Below are 21,888 nucleotides of genomic sequence, written 5' to 3'. Positions count from 1 at the left end.
ATCGGGAACTTCACCTGACTGCCATGATTTTTCAAATATGATGGCCAGTGGCTTAGCAACTTCATTTGCCAGCTCCTTCAGGACCCGTGGATGGATTTCATCAGGTCCCACGGACTTGTGTACGTTCAGATTTTTAAGATGGTCTCTAACCAGATCCTCTCCTACAGTGGGCCCAAGGTCTTCATTCTCACAGTCCCTGCTTCTGCCTTCCAAGACTTGGGTGGTGTGGTCAGAGCCTTTGCCAGTGAATCCTCAACAGCCATACCAAGTTTGAAGGATCCACAGTATCATCTGGGCTGTGCACTATGTATATGTCTCGAAGGCCATAAACCACTTCTGTATCCTATCAGAGGTACAAGCTCAGTAATAAAAGATGAAAGTCTTAGCTAAAATATTCCACGGGAATATTAGCAGGATGTTTGTTAAATGACCTTTTCAGATAATCCAAGAAAAAGCATCCACTCCATATGGACAAAAATCCCAGTGGCTTTTGACTCTCTGAATACAAGAACACTCTTTCTCAGTCCCAGTTCTAGGGGTCTTTTTAGAGTAATAATTACTGTAAATGGGATATTTATTATCTTGGATTCACTTCACAAAGTGAAAAAAAACTCCAAGACAACTTCCAGTTTTACGTGTGCATTAATGGAAGTGGAAAATACTTGAATACAGAACTGTTACAGTGTCTACCTGTAGATGAGACTCTGCTTTAATTTGTAAAATACAGATGTTATATGTTGGTTGGCAAATAGCATCAGTAAAAAAAAAAATCACCTCCTTCTTCTGTAACAGAAAGGGCTGATTTTGATATGAGTCAGTGAAAATCAAACTAAATGAAGATGTTAAATTATCTGTGTACTATCAGCCATGCCAGTTTATCCTACATGCAAGGTGTACATTGTAGGTCTATCATATAGGTCTTACTGTCAGTTTAGTCTGATTTCTCTTCCTGAAGTGCTGCTCTGGCCTGTAACTCTCGGCCATTCCTTTCACATAGGGCAGCCAGGCACCCTCATACCAAATACAGTAATATTCAAGGACCATGTCATCCTCGGGAGCCTTTTTAAACCATTTAGCTTAACCCAACATGCCACAGAGCTCTCTGTTAGAAAAGAACTTGCAGGAGAGTGAGCTGATGCTGGGAACTGCCATGTGGAATTTGTGGGATCAAGGTAGCACTTGTGCATGGCTCTTGGTCAAATTGCTTAGACTTGTTACAGTGTCCACCCCTGACCTGCAGGTCCCCATAGTATACACAATCTTTAATTCCCTTTGAAAGATGGGGGAGCTGTATATTTAAACAATGATTGCACTTTTGTGGATCTAGCTACTAACAGATGATAAATTTTAGGCACCTAATTCCCTTTGAAATCAACTAGAGTGTGAACCTCCTGTTAGAGGCCTTCTCAAATGTCCGTCTGCATTTTTGTCTGTCAGTCTGTCATTTAGCATCTTGTAATTCAGTTTCTTATTCTTAGCCATCTTCATTAGCATGTTCACAGGAGAAATATGTTAAGCATCACAAGGCTGGGGACCACTGAAGTACTCACATGGATAGCGGTCGATTATACCTCTAGGCCATGTGATCCTGCATTCACTTCAGCTAGCTTCATCCTTTCAGAAAGCACTAGCAGATCAATTGTTTCCAGAGCTGTGAAGCAGTAAGGTTAGGCCTTTTGCTCAACATCCATGTGAAAAAAAAATATGTTATTGTAACCTTCATTGTCTGAAGAATACTCAAAGCTCAAAAACAGTGTTCGTTATAATTGCTTTTGTAAAAGCAGCCTTAAACAAAGAAACTGGAGAGCTTTATATGGTGAAGGGAGAACAATGAGTGTTGGGGAAAGCTGGACTGTTAAGAACGCTGCAGTACAATGGAGCTTCACAGAGCATTTTGGTAGTCCTTCACCAGGCCAAGGTGACACAGCTATAAGCGTTTTTCCTAAAGTATGAATTTGCATTTAGGATAGGAAGGACTTGTTTGCTTGTTTATTTTCTGTGAATTTCTGAAGCCTGAAATGTGTCCTATTCAAGAAAGTAATGCAATATCAAAATCTCAGGAAGTCTTCACAACAAAAAATGAAGAAAATAGGCAGCTCGAGTAATTTTAAGTGCTTTGTTTAATAGCTTAAAATATTTCTCCTCTATTTGACTGTGGGGTTTTTTGATCCTTTTGTTTTATTATAATTTAAACTTATTTTTAGTTCAGGAAAAGTAATTTTAAGATTTCAAAGCCCCAGGATGAAATGTTTTGATGTTTTCTGAGCTTTTTATATGTAATTTCCCAGATTTTTCTAGGTCAGTTCTTTCCTGGTTCAAATGAAGAGGTATTTTCTGGTTCAATATATATAACTGAAATATTCACACTGCTATTTTTAAAGGCTCTTTTTACAGTAAGGACACAGGTATTACTATTTGATAGCTGTGTTACATATGTTCTAGTATCTATAATTAGTGCAGAATATTTTCATTAATGAATATCTTTTGTTTCTTGGAAAGCTTAATTTTTTTATCATGTTTCCAGTAAGATTTAGTATAGATTGGCATCCTGTGCAGACTACTAATGCAACCCCTGGCCATGGCAACCTTACTCTGTATAGTGTATCCAGTATAGAATATGAAAAGTATATATGAATGGCCTTAAAAATATTTAGGCAGTGGTCTGATTAACGTGTTTGGGACTCACTGCTCCAGATACTCACTGTATTCCATTATCCTTAGGAAGGAGCCACAGCTTAGTTTCAGAAAGACCAAGGGTAAATTATTCAGATATTTAAGTGTTTTAGGCATTGCAGCGGCTAAATGTTTCCACTGTTCTGGCATCCTGAAGCAGTTCTGCTGTGACTCCCAGGGTTACTAATGAAGTTATCTGGGTGCACTTCTAATGGGCAACTGTCCCTGCAAATCATTGCCAGTTCCTGCCCCACAAGGCCTCCAGCCTCTGTCTGCTGTGAGGATGATGCCCAGCAGCTGGGACAAGAGTGTGAACCAGCACACACAGCACAGTGGCTTTGGGTTTACACCCCTGTCTCCAAGAACAGATTTTGGCTCAAACTCCCCAGGATGAGGTATTAGGGCAAAAGATGAAGATGGAGCAAATGCTAAAGGCTATGACGACTTGCAGAGCACTAAAATTTAGACCCAGGAGCCTCATGGCATACTCAGCTGTGCCAGTGGGAATATTGGTCAGAGGAGATGGGAGAATTAGCAATGAAATAGAACAAGAGCAGTAAAGTAGCCTTATTTTTATTATTTTTTTTTTATTCCCAGTTAATACAGAGAATTAATGTAGCAAAGTGAAAGAATTGATTTTAAGTGAAATTAACACAAGTTCACATCTCTCAGAGCTGTGATGGTATCGTGCTGCACCTGAAAGTTCTGCAGAAAATACGAGAAAAAACTTAATTTTTGAAACCCAGTGAGTCATCTTATGGAGGAAGTCCTGTTTGAGTAAAAGAAACATAGCTGGAGGGACTGCAAATATTATCCTTCTTAAATGTAATTTTTAGTACTCAAAGGTAGCTGACAGAGCTTGGTGTGATTTTTCAGGCAATGTAATGGATGAGTTCTGGTAGTAATCATGTCATACACTCAAACAGAGGCTGTATTCTCAATGAGTTTTAAGTACAGCTAGCTGACATGATGCTGAACATGACTTGTCCTTTGCTATGTTAGCTGCAAAATCAGCATTATGTTTGCAACTGGTAAAAATGGAATAGGATGAAAATGTCCTGTGTAAGCAGGACTGTTGAGCTACTGTGTAAATATAGAGCTTTTATTACTGCTTTATTATACTTTCACACGTAAAGGGAAATACTGTTACAATGTCCAACATTTAGCTCACATTTTTAAAGTAATTTTTAAAAATTATGATAGATGTTAACAAACATGCTTTTGGCTTTACTGCTGTATGAAGGAATATATCATAAAATGACCAAAAGATAGAATGCTTTGGTCAATTTCTTCAGCAGTATTTTATCAGAAGTTTTTCCTGTCCCTCCCATAAGACTTATGCAGCAAACATGTTCATAGAGCTGAGTCTTTCATACTCACACCTTACCAACCTCTACACTAAAACAGTAGCTTCTCCCTTTGTGGATATTTAATAAACACTATGCTGCAGCCAAATTGTATTTTGTGAAGAGTTCATTTGGTACAGAAAATATTTTAGAGGACATTTATGGAAAGAGTATTGAGGAACTAACCATGAAATTAATTTATGTTTATGTATTATGGTTGGGTATTTTTTTTCTCTAAAATTTAATGGAATGTTTTAGCAAATATTTATGTAAATTTTGAATTATGAGACAATATTTTACATTTGTTCCAGTACATTGAGCAACAGAATTTCAGTTATATAATAGCAGTATACCTCCTCCAAATCAAACCAAACAACCCTCATTTTCATTTTTATCTACAAGAAAATGCCATAAAAATCACACAAATGAATGTGAAGGTTTGGATTTCAAAATTACTTGGTAGGGTTTAGACCTCTAATCTCTACTGACTTCAGAAAACTCCACCAGGAATCTATTGCTTTGCAAAATCAGTGTCAACTTTTCATCCCACTAGAATCTGTTCAAAGCCACAGGAAACACAACATTACCACCCGAATCTTCTGATTAGCTAGATCAGGATTCTTTCCCTCTCCCTTTTGTCTCACTCTTCAAGCTTCAGCTGTCTTTACTTTTCTTCCACTTCCTCTACTCCCGGAGGAGATAAGCAGATAACTGCTTATTTCTTTTTAAATGTGAAGACCCTCATTCTGCTCCATCACATCTCAGCAGCTTTTCTGTCTTCTTTCTGCTCCCAGTCTCAAACCAAAACAAAAACACTGGTCTAACTCTTCTAGCACTGCTTTCAGTACTGAAAGAACTGTACATAATGCTTTTTTGCCTCTTAGCCCAAGATTTCCCCCAGTTTTTTGGCCCCTGATTGATCCTTCAGTTCTGTATTTGTGGTCCTTGTTCTTAGTCCCCTTTGAATAAATATAAGTAGCTGGTTATAGTTCATGCTTCAAAAGCAGAATAACAGCAGGTAAGCAGTAGGTTTGGCTGTATACATCATTATTGACACAGTCCTATTGGTCATGCTTAAGCTAGTCCATAGAGAAGGAGCATCTTAACGTATTCTATGACTTTCTGCTCTTCAAATAACTATTCAGGTTTCCTCCATAAAGTTGTTTTGTTTAGGGAGCTGTCAGGCACTTTTACATGTGTTGGGGTTAGCTATGCCTTTGCGGATATCCCGACTTGACTGGTACTCTTCTACAGTTCCCTAACAGCAGGGGAGAAACATCTACCAGAGGTCATATGTGTTGGACTTCCTCCTTAGCAACGGAGCAGAGAGGAATGACCCCTGTAGAGCCTTCCACACTGTAAAAACAAAGAAATGAGCTACTGTAGCCCTTGGTCTTTTGATGTTAAAGCAATCGCTCCCTGCCAGGATTTCAGTGCCTCATTCCTCTTCCTGGGGCACGCCTCCTCTGTAGGACTCACATCAGATGCTTATGTCCTAGGGTCTGCTTGATCCCTCTCACTACTTCCTTTGGCATTTGCCAAATCACCCACGCTGTTCATACAGGAAGTCTTACCCAGCCACTTTGAAGCCCTTAGGCACAGTTTGCTCTCCCCAGATGCGCTGTGGTGACCCTCTTTTCTGCATCAGCATAGCTGTTCTATGTCTCCCCAGACAGATGAGGGAGAAAAAGAAAACTTTTTTCTCAAAGAACCCCAAAGGTAGTCTTCAGGCAGTAACTCAAGTTGTAATAGGAGGCCAGTGCTCTGAATCTAAACTGTCTGTATCACATTTTTAAGCAGAACAACAGATAAAACTAACAAACATTAGGAGGTTTCCTTCAGAAGGAAGGCATCTGCAGCTTAGAGAGGCTGCCTGCCAACCTTAACATGCAAACCTAGTTGTAAACAGAGAGGACTGAGGGTTGCTACTTTTCTACCTTGAGGATGTTATACTTGTTCAAAACAAGTCTTAAGAGCTGATTTTGACAGTTATTTTTTTACAGGAGTCTCTACTCCAGATAATTTCAAATGCTCTCGAAAGCTCTCTCTTCTGCCCTTAAGGCCTTTGTGTGTGAACACAACGGAGCTTGTGCATCTTCATTCCTCTACATCACACCAGGACCTTTGAGGCTCTGTTCTTCTTATCTTACATTCAGGGTTATGACTGAATTCTTCCCAACTTCAGCTAGATAATTCATAAGGCTTTTAGGATTTCTCTTGCCTCTTTGGGATCATCTGCCAAAATGAGTGTGTCTGATGAATCTTAGCTAAGTAATAAGTTTGAGCTAGGCCAAACTCAAGGGAAACAGTGATGGCTTCCCCTGAAAACTATGGTGCTTCTTGAAAACTGCATTTAGCTCTAGCAGCCCTTCATCAGCACCAAGACAACTCCAAGAAAGCAAGATTGGAATTCAGAAGTGTTCCTCTTGATAAAACTGATCTGATGACTTTTTTTGGGTGAATATATGCTGTGAGTGTGGAAGGGAAGGATATAACAGTAAGAGGAGAAGCACTGGATGTAATCATGGCTCTTGGTCAGAGGAACATCTGCTTTTACAACAGCAAGCTGTGAATGAGATAGTGGCATCAGCCAGGTGGAGATTTCCTTGTAGATAGTGTTTTTCTTGACCCAAACATACACTGAAGGCCTGTAATCTGGTACTGTGTATGTGTGTGTATGTCTGTTGCCATGTTTACAACTCCCAAGTGTGGGCACAACAAAATCAGTATTCCTGTTTTCTTCTTCAGCCTAGTATGACTGACAGAAGTGATGACAAACTTCATTTGTTGGACCAGAGGGGAAGGAGAGGTATAGCACCTTTCTCCTGTGCCTAGTGTGTTCCATCGATCTTGACTTTCAGGACTAGTTTGACTATCTAGGAAGTTGTTTTGGGATCCAGAAGAAGAAGGAGGACGAGGAGCAAGAGCAGTGTATGACTAGTCTGATTCCTTCATTTAGCTCATATCCACTGCTGTTCCCAGTCTTTGTCTCCACAGATGTCACTGGTTGTGAGAACTGGGTCAGACCATGGCTTTAAGGCTCTGCAAAGCAGAGCTTATTTCTTCTGGTTTTAAACCTAGAAATAAATCAAAACTATTTAATTATTCTTGCTATATATTTCATAAGTACTCCAGGTTTGAAGTGTCTTAGACCTCAATTATTAACCATATACCTTAATCATAATCTGTATGCTTCTTAAGGACTGCCCTAAAATTCCTGTTTCAAATCTCCATTTCACATGTCTATTTTCAGAATGGGAAGATAGGACAAATTTTAAGTTAGTTTGAATAAGTCTAATTGAGTATAACTATATTTTAAAAATAACTTTTTAGGTTACTGTGACTTCCATTTTTCCACCCTTTTTAAATATTTGTCTTGAAAGAACGTTGTAGCATTGTCTTTAGCTTTTTTTTTCTGACTCGTGTGCTGGTAATTGACAGATACAGCCTTAGAAGCAGCATAGCAGTTTTTTGGACTGGGATCCCTGTCGGTGTATGCTACTATATTGAGCTTTTCACCTCAGCTATAACATGAATGACTTGTACTTTCAGGAATTAAACGTCATATGCACAGTTTCTTTGATTCTTTTCTTATTGGTTTTCTTCAACAAAAGGAACTGTTGTAATGGCCCCAGCTCAGATAGAGACCAGAGAACATATTTTTTTCCCCTTTGGGTTATCTTTTGACAGTCTTTCTGTTTTTGTCAGATTGTTCAATATATCGTTTTCCTCACATGGGAGAAAACAGTTATTATGTTTTACTTGCCAATGGTGCAGAAAATGACACAAATGTTTTGCCTACTGAGCATCTTAAAGTTCGTCCTGAGCATTAGGCGTCTATAAAAATTGGGTATTACTTTTGATTAGGACCGAGATATTTTCTTTCTCTTTTAGGATGCACCTATTTTGTGTGCAAGTAATTTAGAACAGTGTCATTCGTAAAATACGTGAGAGATACTATTGATCAGACACATGCATTAAGTATTCTGGTGTCACTATGAACATAAGCTTGTTACAGAGACCTCTTGTTGGCAAGCTCATTTTAAAAAAGTCATTATTATAAATTGCTTCAACTAGTCAGATCATATAAAATCTACTCGTACTGTAATATTCCAGATGCTTGATTACTGTTCTTCATTGTAGTGAGTTGCCAGTTTCTCCCTCCTGAGAATGTGTGGCAGATTGTAATACAATCTGTTGACGTTCTTGATTGTAACTAAAGTATATCATTGTCACCCATGTTAAAAAGCTGGGACATATAGTGTAAATTTGTAATTTTGTGAAATGTATGCTCGTGTTTTGTGTTCCAGCAATTTCAAATGGTACATGGCAATATATTTGATCTGGTGAAGAGGAGAATCAGAGCCAGAAGAAAACAGCAGAGAATTAAAGCAGTAAAATGTAGTGGATACACTAATTCTCTGAACAGTATGGGTTAAATTGTCTTTAGTGTGTGTGCAGGCATTTGGGGAAAGGGAGAGTCAAAAAACAGAGGATATCATATTTCTGTTGGTAACACCCTGCATTTTCTTCTATAAAAGGTCCAGACACAACAGCCGTACCAACACAACATTGCAGATGGCTTGAAAGTGAACAGCAGAAAGGAAGGAAATTCACATGCTTGTGCCACAGCACCTCACTGAGCTGTCACAGAAGGGCAAAGGCATGGCATGGTGTGTGCTCTGGTCCACGAATGGAGGAAGAGACTTTTGCAAGGTGATAAGATTCTTGTGCTGTGGGGTCAAAAACAGAATTCATGGTGGATTAAAAGAGTGATAAATATCACAGCAAAGTCAGTGACAGGCAATTAGTTAGGAAATGTGGATTGTTTATTTCCTCCCTTCCCCTGTGGAGGAAGATCAGGGATAGAAAGGCTTTATCTGTTCCCTCACCATCATAATTTCTTTCTGTATATTTCCCTCTCAATTTCCTTTCCCATCATAATGTTTCTTCATTCAAGTTCTTTAAGGTTGGAGCTCAAGGAAGCGTTAGGCACATTCCCACTTAGCAAATGACGTAGCTGTCTTGGTCTGGTCCTCTCACTCTCTCACAGCTACACATGTAGTGTCTTCTCTGAGCACCCTGGTCATGAGACTGGAGACCTAGACCTGCCAGCGGCTTAGGGTACTGCCACTGTGTCATGCTCTCATAGCTCTTATAACCCACAGTGGGGTTCACGTGTAGCTTGACCTAACAGTGACTGCCTACGAAAGCAGTGGTCCTGCTCCCCCTGTCTATGTTTGGCTTCTCCCACTTGCTTGGAAGTTGCAGTTGTGCAGCATAACACCACTCTGCAGAATGACAGCTTATTTTTGTTGATCCATCACTTGTGGCTGTGCAGACTTGGGGTCAGACTCAGACAGCTTTAGAAACCTACCCCTGGAGGTGGGGCAGATGTTTTGGGAGTGGGGCTGCCCACTCCAGGAGTGCCAGTTCAGATGGGCTCCATAGAGCTGTAACACAGCATTGTGCCATCAGATTTCTCAATGGAGTTAGCGATCCTTCCTTCCTGCACATAGTGCTTCTGTGTTCATGGATGCAATGTGCCCCACAGTCATGAGATACTAACATTTGGATATACTGTGTTACAACAGCAAAGAAAAAGAACTTGTGTTTTCCACATTTCAAATACTTAAATAGGGCTGTATGACAGGAGCTCTCCTGTGGTCTGTCTAGGCAACACATAATCCTGAGGATGAGTCTTGAAGTAAGAAAAAAAGGAATAAAATAAGACATGGTGGTCTTAAGCCTTTTCCCTTTTAAACCCGATTTCCCCTCCTCTGCTTCAGCTGACTGTTTTCCAAGGCTTCAGGGTTTTTTATTTTTTTCCTCTTCCCCTGTTAATTTTGTAATACATGGATTAACAGACAAAGAGAAAAATTGAGGTGGTAACTTTACTGCTAGTTTTCTACTAAATGTCTCGGAAAGATACAGTAATCATAGAACCAGAACAGTTAGGGTTGGAAAGGACCTTAAGACCAATAACAGAAACTGTCTCTTGGAATTTAGGTATAAGATCAGGCTCTGTCATAGTGAAGGGCACAAGACGCAGCTGCTCTACTAAAATTATAAGTAGTGCATGCACATTGGTAAACACACTTCATGGAATAGACTGGAAACAGCATGTAGTTATCTCAGGCTATAATTTGGTCTGAGATGGAAAATAATGATGTTAATTCACAGCTCTATTAATTACACTGAAAGTGTTATTTTTTAAACATGTCACATTCAAAACAGCTTTTGTTCTTAATTGTATTTGATTTCAGTAGAGAAGCTCTGTAATTTCCATGGTGTATGAGGTAACTGTGAGTACACACTGGAACAAAAAGCTGATTTACAAAAGGTGTGTATATCTGAAAGGAATTACTAGGTTCTGCCTACATCTTTGAAAGGAGCTCATAAAGTCAAATAGGGGGTCCTGCTTCCCTGGCAGCTTGTGAAGCCATTCAGTGGGAACCAGATCAACTTTCAGTTAAGCATGTTGCTCAGGTCCTGTTCTGTCTTTGCTTGTGCTGAATAATACCTCCCACTGGGAAGTCAATCATTTCCATGCTGTCAAACCAGTAATCGCAAAGGTTGCAAAATTGGTAGGTTACTGTACAGGCAAATATTATTTACATGATATTTTAAGTTTTAGGAGAACTATGAGTGTTTTTATCCTTAGAAGGTTGAATATAGTTTCCTGAATATTCTAGAAAAGTATATAGTTCCATTAGTTAATTTAAATACTGCATAAAACACAGTAAGTGGCTTTTTTTTTACTATGAGCCAATTCAAATATGCAATATTTGGGTTTTCTTCTTTCTGAACATGACTAGTCCTATCTGTGGACTATGTTACTGTACAAAGGGAAAGTATTAATTGCATATGAAGATTTCAAAAATACATGTAATTACTTGCTTTTTCTGGTAGCAGATGGTGCTGAAAGAAGATCATCTCAAAGGGGTCATTACAAGATAATATGGAGATCAAACAAACAAATTTATTCCTTAAGATAAGTCAACGTTCAGTAACACAGACTTTTGTTTTAAGGTGATACATTGCTGGTAGTTTAAATATTAACAAATAATTTTCTGTGGTGCCCAACACTTATGCATGCAAGTAGGCCTGTTGATGTCAAAAATTTCCAGACTAATGCCCTTTGTCTCTTTGTTATTTTTATAACAGCTATTTCCTTAAAATTCCTCACGAGATCAGCTAGTGATAGTGTTATTAAACTGAACATGATGAAAAGAGAGCACTGAGGCACAATCAGCCATTTTCTGCAGTGATATCCGTAAGACGTTATCTCTAAAACCCAATAAAATAGTGTCATAAATGTTGTCTTGGATTATTTTCAAAGCTTAGTCTGTTCTGACACCAAGCTTCACAGATCCATCTGGCTTTTAAGTATGCATTTTTGTTCAGACTGTGGTGAGTTTGGTAGCCCTGGCTGCTTTTTCGGGGAGCAGCCCCTCCTTTGGCTACATCTGCTCCTGGGGTTTTCCTGTAAAAGAGCCCCCACAGCTATGAGCATATTTATATACAAATATAAGATAATCTCAGCATGAAAAAAATTTGAAGTGATGGGGAAAACTTTCAGGAATCCACCTAGCTGAACTGTACTGAGCCAGGCTAACCCATTTCCGGGTTTCTCTCCCTGCAGGTTGCTAGCTTGTGATGCAGGGATTTCTGTAACAGTGTGGGCTGGGTCATGGAGATAGCTGCTTAGAAGTGTCATGAACCCTAATTATTACAGTGAAAGGGAAAAATCCCACAATGATGATAAACTGTAATACTGAATAAAGGGAGTCAGCAGTCACCCTTTATGTGGTCATGGCATACAACTTAGAAATTCGAAAGATTGGTATTGCTACTCTTGTGTGAAATATTAATTTAAAACCATTCCACAGAAACACTTGGGCTTTGTTTTTATTTTTTTATTATTTTCAGGGAAGGAAACAAAATTAGTAGTGTTAGACTTTGTATATGTACTTACTAATTTTTGCGAAGAATGCTCTATAAACATAAGCCATATTTTCCTGTGGATTAGTATATGTCACATTCTGTTCTACACCAGGACCATTGTTTTGTCCTCCAACAAATAGATGGTTCTCTTTAAAGGATAAGAAATGAGAAGCATGGCAGTAGGTCAGTGGGTAATATATATCTGCTCTCACTTGTTTAAATTATATTTCCTCTTTACACTCTGGCTCAGCAGTATCTGGAGACTGTTGTTCCCTGGGCTAATGCAGTCTTTCCACATGAAAAGCACTTGATCTGTTCCTTATCTACACTCCAGTTGCTGCCACCAGTGTTTCATCTGCTTGGTGCGAAAATGCACGGAAAGCAAATGCATATCATTCCAGTGCTGAGGTATCCTTCTTCTAGAATCTTTAGCTCAGCTTATTTTCATTAAGAGAGGTTTTTCCTTTCAGCAGTATACATGACCTCTTGTCCTTCACCCTAGAGAGAGAGTGAAAAATGAAGAAAAGAAAAGGATCTATGAGGCTTCAAAGGCAAAAATGCTTGGAGCCATAATGCCTTTCAAACAGAGATAGTGAAATTTACCTTGTGTATCTAAACACATACAGAATTATTACAACCTTATTATTGCACATTTCTACACAGATGCATACGTGCACAATCACTCACTCCACTTGTGACATGGTAGATATTACCAATGGCATTGTCAAAAATAAATAAAAAAAGCCCTAGTGCTGTTTGTTGCTAAAACCTTTTTTCTGCTATTTGCATCAATACAAGTCCATGCTGCACATTAGCTAAAATAATTAGTTCAATTTATCATGTCCTTTTTTACTCTAGAGCTTTTATGTGGTATTTCTGGATGTTCATTTAAAAATGCACATCTGCATAACATTGATTATTTTTTTAAAGAAACAATTGCTTGTTTGCTCTTATTAACTGGAATGGTTTGGGACTCAACATTATGAAAATCAGATTAACATCAATCTACTAAAATTCATTACACTTTAACCTCTAACATGACATTCTGAAATCTGGAATATCTCTTAGATTTCACTCAAGTAAACTCACAGATTATTTTAGGAATATTAAAGGTAAAATTATTTTCAATGGAGACTTCCTATTCAAAACCAGATTTGCAGTAATTTAAATTAACATTCCCTGCAATCCCCCACAAATCTCTGCACATCAGAGATGATTAAAAAGAAATTAAAAAAAATAAGAAGGTGATGAACTGCCACAACAGCTTAGCCATGCACACACTATTCAATTACCAGATTACCAATAGAAGAGAGAACTGTAAATCATACTGGTGAAAAATTTCTGTGACATGCCGCAAGCCATATATTGTATCAGTCGGAACAAAAAGAATGTAAGAAGGTACCAGAAGTAAAGCCCTTAATTCACTGATCGTGTGTTAAATAAATTAGTTATTGTAATATTTAATTATAAGCTTTTATATTAATAATTTAATAAGAGAAATCAGGAGCTTATAGGAAGACAATCTTAATACAGTAATAGGTCTGGGTTTTCATATGCCTCTTTTATTTCAGATTATTGTTAATTATAGATATGAATACTTCTAAGTACCTTCACATGTAGTGTTTAATTATCAATGTTTGTAATTTATCATCTTTGCATAGTCGCTCTGTATTAGTATTATAATATCTTGGTTTTAATTAAAATTGATACAAAATTTGGCATATGTAAAACTCCTAGCATTATATAGAGATAATTATTTATATAAAAAGTGAAGTCTTTTATTACCCTGGGAGATAAAAAGGCCTTTAACAGTGGGAATGTTATCAGCAGCTACTGACCAACCATCTTCTCCTCAATAATTAAAGAAGCAAGTAAATGTACTCAAATTTAGCTTTTTAACCTCTGCAGTTATGCAGACTCTGTGCTGACTGTAGACAGTAGTGAAAGATACTGGCATTACGCCAGGGACATTTCTTTCAGCCTTAAATAAATACCATAGAATTGTAATCAACATATTGTGTGTGGATCCTGCTGAGCTATATTTCTTTTCATAATGAGTGTTCTTAAGCATTTGAAATAGAAATCAAAATCATAAATTCTGTTTGCACAGGATGAAAAAAACATGAAGTACTCCAGTATTTGATTGAAAGTTTGCTTTTGTAAACAACTGTGGTCAAACCCAAATTTTGATACAAACTTATTAATTCTTTCATGCTGCTCAATCTTTATGGGGTTTGAGTAACTAATCGGTCCAATTCCCTGTACTGTTTCCCTGCCAGTTTGGTTTACCAGACTTTTCCTTACATTAGGAGACAATAATTTGCAGCATCAGTCCTTGGGGACTTACTTTATGAAGAGGGTTCAGTCTTCACTTATGCCTGGGTGGGGTTTGTATTTACAATTGCTCTGGAGCTGTGTGGTAGGCTGCAGAAAGGTTTGCAGGATTAAGATGATTGTGGTGAGTATATGTCTTTATTTCCAAAAAAATCCTGCTTGTATTATTTCTGACAGGTTACTGAATATATATTACAACTTCAAATGAGACTAACTGACCATCTGGCTTAAAGGATTCATCGCCAGGAGATTCATAGCATTCTTATTTCAGTATTACGTCCAGTTCCCTATTATTGTTGCAGCTACCAAAAATACAGCCCATTTGAGGCTTAATTCCTCAAACACAGCTTACCATGAGTGGTGTTAAATGAACTCAGTAAGCACATAGTCCAGATTTTTAAAGACATGTGTAGGTCTCAAGATACTGAAAAGCTTCATACTTACTAGCAGAGATGGCAATTACATGTGTAAGTGCTTTGAAAAAGACCCTCAAAGCCAGTATCTGTGTTGCAAGCCACCTAAATACATCTCAAGTAAATAAATTATCATACCCTTATGAGCTACTATAAACTCTTGAAAATCAAAGGCAAAAGAAGCATTGAGTTTAGTGTTTAAACAGACTGTGAATTAGGGCAGCCTGTGCAAATCCAAGGGGTATACAGCTGAGATACTCAGCAGGAAAGATTAGAACACGGTGGCTGTATTCATATCTGAGTACATCTCCACCACTTCAGCTCATGGCTCCCTGGGGCAGACAGCTTGTCACCTCAATTTAGGAGATAGCAAGGTGTCAGTAAGATTTGGCTCAGTGAGTCTTGTCCTTGTCGATTCACTTCTTGCTTTGGGAACTCTGTGTTTAAATGCTCATTAAGAAGATTTTACACATTACCTTTTTCTCCACTTCAGATCTATTACAAAATTACAGTGATATTCATGATATAGTTTACTAAGTTAATTATCACTTGTGAAGCTCACTCTTCTCCTGCCCACCATTTCTTCTGCAGCTATTTAGATATGCCAGTTTTCTTCATTGGCAGCAGCCATTCTAAGGTCCTTATTTACTAGTATTTAAAATGCTTTGTCATCTCAGGTGTCTCACTGGGGTTCCCTTAGTCGGCTGGGTATTGCTAGAATTCTGTTAGAACTGGTCAAAAGCTTGCTTTGGGATGTCATGTTTACTAGGTGATAATAGTGATGGTTGGTGGTTGAGAGCAAAGGCTGCTGAAATTGCAGAAAGAATCCAATCCCTCTCAGAAAATTAATAATCAGAAAATGGTCTTTGCTAATGGTCTTACCAAAGATGAATCATGAATTTGTTAGAAGTCAACATGCATTATCTGCTGAATGCAGGCCAAGACTGCTGTTTGACATTTACCTGAGTAATAGAGGGAAAAGGATCTAGCTAGGAAAGTAAATTATTGTGCTAGGAGCGGGAGGATTCCTACCAATCTAAGCCATCTAAAAGTTCGTCCCTAAACAAATACATTAGAAATTGGCAGAAAAAACCACTTAAGTAGGAATTTCAATTGCAGCAAGCTATGAGAAGAAATGTAATATTTATTCCACTTGCACCTGCACATTTTCTTCTCTTTGGGTGACACTGTGCTATAGTTGTTATCTGTAATAACAAGGCACTGTAATAGGCACTGTGCAGTCGTGGTAAGGGAAGACTCTCTTCCCAGAAAGGCTGTGGTGTAAATGTGGCAGTCCAGGTGTGAGTCTGGGCCTTCTCTGCTGACTGACATGGTGGCAGCAGCACCAGCACATGGCACAGCTGGGGGTGGCCCCATGGAAGAAGCACACTTTCCTCCTCCTTCTCCCACTCTCACATGTGCACTGTCTCATGCGCACAAGGACCTGCACAAGAGGTATATTCTTGGGGGAAAAAGTCATTGTGGGTGCAATGGAAGAATTACTTGGAATCAATTTTGCTTGCAGGCGACCTATTGGTTAAGTATGGGCTAAGCAAACAAAATAAAGCAGGGGAAAAGGAAAGCAAGAGCCATGGAATTACTTACTTCCAAGGCTGAAATTCTTTTCCTATTTAAATATAGATTTATTTTTATTAAGCTGAAGATAACTGACTTTTGGACCACCTAATAAAGACATCGTCTTTCTGAATTACCCAAAGTTTCAAAATCAGGATGTGAGGTCTTTCTAAAAGATATTCTAGCTAAACCATAAATTATACGACCAAACATTGAACATGTGATCAGATTCAGAAGATCATCACGAAAGCCCTGTGTGGGGCCCACAAAAACTACAGGTCTGTTATTTATGCAGTGTCACAGAGGAACAGTTGTGCACTGTGAATACCAAGACTGGCTGAAATCCTCGGTGCTAACTTACAGATCCTGATAGGATCACTTATGTTTTATGTAAATACACTTTGGAATAAATGACTACAACCACTCTCAGAGGGCAAGATCTATAAATTAAGCATAATCACATAGGCAATGTACACAAGCAGTATTTCATAGTAATGCATCTTGCCTATCCTAAAAGTACTTGTTTATGACAATACACTTATTCAATTTACTAAAATAGGGCATTTATCAAAAACCGCAGAAACGTGTTCGTCTTCCATGGTGAAAGTAAGGTGTTAACAGGTTGAATGATACACAGTATCACATTTTGTAGACCTTGGGGATATAAAGGAGAAGCAGCTTTTTCTATGGGCACAAAAGCTGACGTTCCTCTAGAAACTTTGCTCACTTTTACGAATTTCTTCTAAACCATGTTTCAGCAATCTGAGTATTATTTTGTTTTGCAAGTAATTTGTTGGAATTATGAGGACTGTCTGAAGGCCAAAACACTATTCAATGTGAAAAGAAGGGTATGAACTGTACCTTATTTTCTTTCAAAAAACCATCCTGAATTTTGGATCCCTTGTCATGATCTACCCCTGACTTTGCTAGAGCTGTTGAATTTACACCAGATAAAGATTTGGAATAGAGTCTCTTTATCTTTCCCTTTTGGTATAATCAAACACCTAAATTCTCTTAGTTTACTTTGTCTTTCTATATGATTGAACTGTTTTTTCCCCCAGAGTTGTCATTACTTCATTTTTCCAAGAAGCTCTTGGGGGCTGCTTTCTCTTTGCTGTTGATGTTTACACTCTTTGTGCTGATTTTACTGTCATTTTAATTGCTGTTGAAAACAAATTGTAGGCTATATGCAGGTTGGACAAGTCTCATCTCTATTTTAAAGTCTCATTTTTTCCACAGCATTTACAAATCCAGGTTACCTATCACAGAGATGGTTTACAATGATTACATGTTTACTTGTTATACCATCATTTCATATACTAACATTTATTTTATCAATTCATGTGATGCAGTCCCACATGAATTAGTTTAACTGAGTTAATGTATAATTAGTGTTCCTTTCCACCCCCATGTTTGCTACCTTAACCAGCTGGGAATTCTGCTTGTACTTTATGTTCCAGAAAAATCAGAGATTGTCAGTGTTTGAACTATTTTTTTCATATATTCTTCTGAAATCTGGCTTGTTTCTAACTTAGAATTTCAGAGTCCCTTTTGGTTTTTTTTTAAATACTTTAAGAGATATAAACAAAGGTATTTTTTAGTGCCTTTAAAACTCAGTTATTTAGTGTTATATATTCCTGCAGTGGTGGCCTCCTCTAAAATTGCTGCTTTTGTGCAAATATCTCTGTACCTCTCTAGGTTGCATAGTTATCATGGCATTTCAGAATATGACGTCTGAGGTCATCTGGTCCAAAACCATTCTTAAAGAAATTCTTTGCAGTTACATCAATTTGCCTGGAGCCACATCTAGAGGGTCTTTAGATGTCTCCAAGGACAAAGTGGACAACCTGCTCTGGGTACCATTTTGCTCATTGGGAGGTTTTTTTCCCCCTCATAGAATTATCCTTCAGTGACTTGTGTCTGTTGCTTCTCATACTTCCACTGTGCCTCTCCATGGAGAGTTTGGCTCTGTCTTCCCTATGATCACCCATGAGGTAGAAAGCAATAAGGTGCCCCCTCAACCCACTCTTCTCCAGGCTGAACAAACCCACCTTCAGCTTCTCAATGTACGCCATGTGTCCCAGCCCCTGCCCATCTTGGCAGCCCTCCACATGGGCTGTTCATGTGTTATAATACTGCACAGCACATACTTAATGAATCCTCTCAGTACAATGAATTCTGGAAGCCTGGTGGAGAGAACACAGGAAAATGACATTGAAGATCAAATTATTTTCACTTGTCCCTTTTCAAGTGCAGATGACGGGCAGTATAGGTACTAGGCAGTATATGATCCAGAAAGGATCTCCCTGACTACACCTAATGGATGCTGTCTTTTGGGGGATTCATATTTTGTGTGCTGACCAAGGATTTTGGCAAATATAAAATGTGCAAATTGGACATAATTTTTTAGGAACTATCTTACAATTCTGTTTGATGAATTATTTATGTATTATTTTTGCTTTCTAGTCTAGTAAAAGTAATAAAAGTGAAAGTAATAAAACCAAAGTATATAAAAAGCCAGCATATCAGTATTAATGTTTCCGTGTGCATGCATATATCCTATATATTTCATGAAAGGTTCTTTAGTTTTCATATATTTTCAAATGTTATACCTTCATATGACTGTGAATATCATTAATTACATAGAAGTTAAGATGACATTTTGTCTTCTTACATTCAGTTTGGGCACTTGCAGGTGCTACTTGCAGGAGCACTGCTACTTTTTAGGGCTCTAACACATCTGCTTTGAGGGAGAAAACCTCACAAGACCTAGTAAGTCCCATGTTGTAACTTTTTCTTTAGAACTGTGTTTCAAGAACATAATGTCAGTATCTCTGTAACTCCAAGAATTTTGCTTTAGTCAAATTTGTGTTCAGAGGAGGATTGTGGAGAGTGTCCTGCTTACCTGGTCATTTGGCACTAGAAAATGAAAAGGACATTCTGTCAATTCATATGCCTCTAGAAGCATCCTCCTCTTAACTTATGCTGCAAACTGCCCACCCTGCTCCATACCAGTAGTTGCCATCAGTGAAAAAATATGATTGGCACATGATTTTTTAAATGAAAGAAATGCATATGTATCCTAGATGTGGTTTCCTGTTTCCCTAGATCAAAAGGCCTGTCTGGCCCCTGGCTTTTACTATATTCCCAGTAAATTCTTCATTTATTCCTGCTTCCTTAAAAATCTTTGTCACACATTTTTTCTAGTACTATCAGGATTTTTTTCACACCATTCTTTTCTTTATGTGTATAAATACATATGTATGTACACACACACACACCCACACACACCCCTATATAGAGGGGTGTGTGAAAGAGCCCTACAGGAATAAAGGAAAAACTTGCCCTGGTGACCTTGCCAATGATGGGAAGGCCAGGAGAAAGTGAAGCCATTTCAGAAGCAAAACAAAGGTGTAAGGTCAAATGCTTTACTGCCTGGCCTAACCACTCTCCAAATGCACTTTGCTTTGTTTACTTTGACAAAGGCTGTACTGGCCATTTTTGATGGTACATGGAGCTGGCAGCCTGAAACATAAAAGACTATTTAAAGGGCATCTGTGAATCATCAGACCAGTCCCTTAGACCTAGGCTGCTGGGATCTGCTTATGTTAATCCCCCCAGGATTTCAAGTTTTAATTCTCCTCAGGAAATCTTTTCCAGGGTGCTGTGAGTTAAATAGATATAAGTTCCCTGATAAATGCAATGGTTAATGAATATTCTAATAAAATTCCCAGTACTAGTGACTAGCATAACTACCGTTATAGCCTGCTTTTTGTGGCTGATGTTAAGTCCTAGCTTTCCCCCAAGACTCAACTCAGGCATGCTGCAGTTTGCTGTTTTGTCATGTGTAAAGTATGATACACTTTTGTAGGTGCAGAACACCTTCCTGAAGCAGAACATTTCAGTAGTAATATGGCTTTTTGGTTTGCTAAGGTGTTCATTTTGTCTGTCAAGAAGGTTTCAAGGGGAAGAAAGCAAATGGCAGCAGTATGACTTAATTGTGTGTGCAAAGGAGACTTTTATGGAAAGTAAATTTCACTGCAAACCTATAATTTTGCTTGGTAATCCTGTATACTTATTTTGTGGACCAAAACACTTGGTTATTTGCAGGTGAATTATAAACTGTTCCTTGGAAACCAGTGGTGATATTTCATACATTTTCAAATGAGCTTGGTACCATGACATGCTGGCTTATTTTCAGCTTTGTGAAAGTTTTTAGCTTTTAGCTTGTACCCCCTCTGTGCTCACACACAAGGCAGCTTGTTTCCCCTTAGGGTGAGAGAGTGAGAACTGGCTGTAAGGACTGATCTTATTCCCTTCTGTTTTCCTTCCTCTACCTCAAGTATCTGAACTGCTATCAACAATTAAAGGGAATTTGTAATTCCCTGGATAATGTAAACATTTGTAGTTAGTAATTACAGAGGCTTTTCACTCTCCTGGCCCTGAAGAAAATGAGCTTTTGGAAACTAATAAATACTCTTTCTAATGTTTTATGGTATCCTTCCAATTGCCAGTTCCCTCTTTAACCTTTTTCTGATGCTTCCATAAATGATGAACTACAAAATGTCAATAATGTTAGGCATCTATGAAGTAGATAATCTCTCTCTGGATAAAAAAGCCCCAGCTTTTTCCCTTAATAAACAAAAGGGGCATAATTCTCAGACCTGGGAAACTGCAAGTTTTGAGAGAGGGAGAACAATTCACTATTCCTGCCTTGGTGTCCTTCAGGGGTCAACTGAATATCATTTTAAGCCCTTGTACATCTTATTTGACAAATTACCAGGCAGTGAAAGCAGCTTCTGCGCCTAATGTAGCAGCCCAGCAGGACAAAGGCACTGTGCTGAAACCAGAGATAGGACCCATCATTCTAGGCACTGTGTCAAAACACTGAGTCCTAATTTAGTCAGCAATTAATCCCTACCTTCTAGCAGAAACCAAACTGCTGCAGCTGAGCATGACCACTAGTTATTAAGGACCATAATCTAGATCAAGATGATGGCCTAACGCACTGCCTCAGACTGTAGCAAGTGCCTCATCTGTTTCCCCACCAGACTTGTGCTGAGGAGTGGACAAGCTGTGGGGTGATTATCAGGACAGGCTAGATTATCCCCAGCACTCATCTCACATATGAATACTCATATCCACACTGGCAGAACTAACAAATTTGTCTGAAGTCCCACTTCTCAGGCTACTGCAAGTTAGTCAGCAGGCTTAGGACAGGGAATTCACAAAGGTCTGCACGGTCCCATGTGCCACTTCTCTCAGTTTGGGAGTCTAGAGACAAATCTGCACTTAACACTGACTCTTGTGGGCCCTTTCCATAGGGGCAAATATGCTGCAGAGGGCAGAGTGGAAACCTTTTAGCAGCTGATGAAAGACAGAGCTTATTACAGCAATTGCCTTAAAATATTCCCTGAGGGGAACATTTTCAAAGCTGCAACACATACCTGCTAGGACTTTAAGGTAAAAGTGGGGAAACCTCTCTTGCATTAGTGGGCAGAGACTGTGTGACCATGATTTCCCAGCGTGCATCAGTGAAAGACAAGAGTGGTCAAAAACAGCCTGCGAAGAATTGCTAAACTCTCAACAATGGTACAACC

The sequence above is a fragment of the Lathamus discolor genome, chromosome 1, assembly GCF_037157495.1.
Source record: "Lathamus discolor isolate bLatDis1 chromosome 1, bLatDis1.hap1, whole genome shotgun sequence".
Lineage (NCBI taxonomy): Eukaryota > Metazoa > Chordata > Aves > Psittaciformes > Psittacidae > Lathamus > Lathamus discolor.
Note: the sequence above shows the minus strand (reverse complement) of the source record.